The following is a 5,113-nucleotide window of genomic DNA, read 5'->3' on the forward strand; positions in this document are numbered from 1 at the left end:
TTAATCTGATTCCTAGTCTCGTCAAATTCTGACCTGATATTGACTCTTCAAAGAAAAGACAATTCATTGTAAGCAAGTATACACGTATTTTCCTTTTCAATTAATAAATATCATGGTTATAGTATATTACATGTTGCGTTCAATTCATTTTCTTTAATTTTCCATTAAACAACCTATCAGGTAAACCCCATGTTGTGGTTGTTTTTTAATTAAGCGCCAAAGCTACACAATGGGCTATCTGTATTCTGCCTACCACGGGTATCGAAACCTGGGTTTCAATGATGTAAGTCCACAAACATATAGGTGTACCATTGGATGGCTTATAATCAATTCACCTGGATACACCATGTGACAATCTGTCCTAGTAGCCCTCCTCTGGATGATTTCCAACATTTCAATGTTCTCTCTAAAATATGTAGACTAAGCCTGTACAATGTGTACATAATATCCCAATTTGCAGATGAGGGCTAACTAATGACTTGTACAATGGAATTATAATTAGATATATTTGCTCAACTTTACGTATATATTTAATAGCTAATATGTCAACAAACTACAAAATACTGCACAAAACACTTTATTTACTAATTATTGACGTGTTCATTTGTTTTAGTACGAAGGTGGTAAAATATATTGTGTGAAATGCTTCATCGTGGGATCCAATCCTCAGATTTTAGCGTTGTAAATCAATAAACGTACCTCTGATCCACTGGGTAATAAAGTTAAAGACTTCATTTTCTCATAAATATCGTAATTACGTTTTCTAATTTCAAATGCATAAAATATGTTGGCAGGTATTTAATATTATAAAACATAATATAGTAATTTTTATTTCTTCTTATTAAAAGGCGAAATTTAAAAAAACGACAACATTTTTTCCCGGAGTTCCACTGCATGTCGCGTATGTCTACACTGCGAAGACTAAATTCATTTTAGGGATAGTATTCCGGTGAAAAACATATGTAATTATAAAGTCTGATTAAGGTTTTACTATAGAATATTTATTGTAAGATATGTAACTTTTGGAAAGTATAGAAAATGTATTGTTTACAGTGGCTTATACCTGTTTTGTTGATTCCTAAGCCAGTTAATCCAACACTTTTGCAAAACCATATGATGTTTATGGTTCTTTACCTAACCGGTTTTTTTTCTGGAGAGAAAACCATGCACCATATGTAGCCTTGTATTTTTCGCTGCTGTTTTCCTTATTTGTTACAGTGGAATGGAAAATTGCATTTTTTCTTTTTTCACAGATTGTGACACTGTCTACTGCGGAAATGAAAGATAGCTTGAATGACTCCCTAATACTGGTACTACTACCAACATTAATGGTATACTATAACTAATATAAGTATTATAGTATAATACTAATATTAATAATAATATTAATAGAATCAGTATAAAATTAAAAGAAAAACTGCGTTTTTGTTGTGTGTTTTTTGCAAAATAAGTAATAAATTGTTTTTTTTTATTGTAGGCTTAACCTTGCTTATCAATATCATTCAGAAATAAGTAGATTTTATAATATTACTTTAAGTTTAAACTTACCATTTGACTTTGAGTGTGATACACATTTGAGAAGGTGAAAAGAATGTCCACAACTTGTCATCAGTTGCACTGTTTGCATTACAGGCAACATTACTTGTGCCAAATAATGGTTTGAATTTTCATTAAACAAAAGCAATAAAACAGCAGCTGGTTATTATGGGTGAAATTATCCAGCTAACCTGATGTGAAGAATAATGCAGTATCATCATTAAATATGTGAGACAGAAGATCTACAAAGCTACTACTAATAGTAGACTTCTTTAATTTTGTTTGCTTTACAGGTATGTAAAACAGCTTCCCAAGGAAAAAGATTGAAGTATTAGGAAATTTCACAACTTTTAGTTGAGCAAAAAAACAAAGAAGTCTGAAGAAGATATTCATTTCAGTATAGAAATATTTACAATCAATAAATTATTCATATGTGAAAGATTATTAAATGCATATTGTATAATGTTACTGGAAGACTTCTTTACAAACATTACTTTGGTTAAATGCAAGAATAATCAACAAAGTTTTGTACCATGTCATTATGTTTATTTCTTGTATTCTTTAAGTGTAATACCGTAAACATAAATTATTTCTTGTATTCTTTAAGTGTAATACTGTAAACATAAATGTTGATGCTTAACAGTAGTTAGTGTTAACTGCCAATCAAAGTGAAAGCATTGCATGTAAGATTTTGTGTACAGGCTGTGAAACAACCAAATGAAGTGAATTCAAAATGTGTGTACATATAAAACTTTGATAGAATTGGTAAAATATTTACTTCTTTCCATTTCTGAATAAACTCCACCATTATTTGAAAAGTGTTTTGTATTAGTTATGTGATTATAAAATCAAAAGTACTTATATTACCAATGAAACTTGACTAGTGTAAGAAACGAGGTAGAAATAAAACATGCAGTAATTGTCATGCATACTTTTATAGAAACAGTATAACTGGGAGGATTGACTTGATTTATCAAAATTTTAATTGAAGAATTCTGTATATGTTCAATCAGCTTTCAAGTTATTGTGATTCTGCATCTGATTATTTTGAAAGGTAAAATTCTGTACTGGTTAGTTATATATATGTACTATACTTATATAGACTGGATGCAGAGAAAAATGCCATTTAAATACAAGTTTTGGTCAATTTTGTGAATACTGGAAGTTAATATAATAATTTGTCTAAACATCATATATGTATGTATGTTTGTAGTAAAGGTGTGAAATAAATGTATAATTACTGTTTACATTTAGCTATTTACATTCAAAGGTTTATAAGTTAAAACAGCAATAGAATTTCAAGCAGTTCTGACGTTTGCTACGCAGAATAGAAATTTTATGGATGTATGCAGAAAGTAAAACAAGCTGATTTGTATAATTTTTAACTGTTTTTTTAGTTTTAGATTATAGTAAATTCAATGCAAATGTTTATATATATATATATGTGTACGTATGTATATATATAAACAAATTTCATAACCTCATTGTTGCACTTAGGCTTTATTCTTATTGATAAAAATGGATCTTTAAATAAATAACCAGGAGGAATTATCATTTTGTTGTATTATTATAATATTTTCAAGGGATAATGATGGGTCATTTGGCTCAGGTAGGCTATCCATTTTTCTACTGGTAACCTATTGTAAACTGTGTATATAGTAACTCCTTTTCTTTTTACGTTTTTTTTATTTATATAAGATTATGCAGTAAATAATGTATTTGTAACTATTTTTCAAGCTGTTGGTGTGGTCAGTGAAGTTTATTGAACATTTTCAGTAATGTACTAGACTGTGATTGGAAAATGTTGAAATATCTAGTTCAGAAAATGCTAATTGTGTAAAGTTTCCATATTAATGTAGTTTAAGCACAATAATGTGAAAAAATGATTTGAAACAGTATTGTAATTTATGATTGGGGATTTTGAGGAGTTGAATGTTTCACCAGATTTCTTTAATATTTATAGTTACCTTTTTACTGAATTTCTTGTGCTAATAAAATTAAGGTATCTTCAGTACTATGTAATTAAAATGTGTGTATTTTGTAAATATTTGAACAGATTAGAAAAGGCAAAGTAACAGAAGGCTATGTCTTTTAAGTTCACCAATACACAAGCTAAGTTTAAACATATAAAACTGAAACCAAGCTAAATGTGCACTTTTACTTCTGTGCATAAAAAAAAAGTTAAAATAATTTCATGTAACAGGAGAAACAGCTAAACCACTTCATGAGTGTACAACTCTAATTGATAAATAATTTTAGAAGTAAACATAAATTTCTGAACTTGGATTTTCAGCCTTCCTAACGTTCTTTTCCAAACCCAAAATGTATTAACGGTCTGTTCAAATCTGTAATAGTTCCCATCATCTGAATTAAGCCATGTTAATCAAACGTACCCAGGCTTGGTCTGTTGAACTGAACCTCTATTAAAGAAAGACTGACTGTTGACTATAACTCTGAATTTACCATGTGCAATTACAAACTGTGGCAAGCTTTTAGTAAAGCACGCAAGTCTGTAGTACACAAGATATTAGATGTTTTACAAAGGTGTTTGTACACAAGATGTGCCGATGTACAAGATGATGCTTATTTGAAGAATAAAAAATCTTGATTTATTTAAAGAATATATATTGAGGATTGTGTTAGGCTCTAGAAGGGATAAGTGATCCTACAGCTTTACAAATTTGTTCTGATCAAAGAGGAAGAAAATATAGTTAAATCATACATTTTAGGCCCAAAATGTGGAGAAAGTATAGGTATGTATTTGCACATATTTAGGTCTTGAAACTGTGTGTTTCAGGTTTTCCAACAACAATGAAAATGCTAAAAAAAAAAATTTAGGGTTGGCAGCAAAAGATGGGAGGGTTTAGAAGTCAGAACCACACATTTATATTTTAGTTTTTATTATGGTGCTAGACCTGTTATTAAGAATGCATATATATGTGTATGGTATTGTACAGTTGTTGAGAAATGAAATGTGGTAATGTTTACTAATATATTTGATATTTCACTCCAGTTTGATGTTTGTTTGTTTCATATGATTAATAGATTTTTTGTGTTAATGATGTGAATTATGCAAATGATTATTTTGCATTTTTATCTTTTGTGTTTGATTTCTGTAATTCATTGAATTTTTGAAAATAATAATAATGGACTATAGTAAGTGTTTTGTACTGTGTGTATTTTATAATACGTGAAGCATCTTTCTGAAGTAAAACATACTTATTATCCTTATTTTAACGAACAATCTGCATGACATGGCATATTTCGATGATTTACAAACAAAGTTTTTTGGAACACTCTTAAAATTCTTAAGTCCTTGCTTTATTGGGAACCTGAATTCCCCAATGTAAAAATTTGCATTAATTACAATTGGTTTAGAAAATGCCAATTTTTAACTAAGATATTACATATATATATTTATACAATTTTAAAAATCATGCAGTACATAACACAATCAAAACAAATAACTATAATCATAAAATGACACAGCACGTAAAAATGCTTAAATATAAATGTTATCTTTTTGGCTTAACACAATCAGTAATCACACGACTGAGGTGTTATTCGAAGGCTGGGA

At 29.0% G+C, this 5,113-nt stretch overlaps 1 long non-coding RNA gene across 1 annotated transcript; it reads left to right on the forward strand.

The window, feature by feature from the left end:
- Positions 1 to 880: 880 nt before the first annotated feature.
- LOC143235419 (uncharacterized) lies at positions 881 to 4,696 on the forward strand. The gene is made up of 3 exons (XR_013019182.1): positions 881 to 962; positions 1,254 to 1,331; positions 1,830 to 4,696. It is a non-coding gene; the product is annotated as an uncharacterized LOC143235419 (long non-coding RNA).
- Positions 4,697 to 5,113: the final 417 nt, after the last annotated feature.

This window comes from Tachypleus tridentatus, chromosome 12 (assembly GCF_004210375.1).
Source record: "Tachypleus tridentatus isolate NWPU-2018 chromosome 12, ASM421037v1, whole genome shotgun sequence".
NCBI classification, from domain to species: Eukaryota; Metazoa; Arthropoda; class Merostomata; order Xiphosura; family Limulidae; genus Tachypleus; species Tachypleus tridentatus.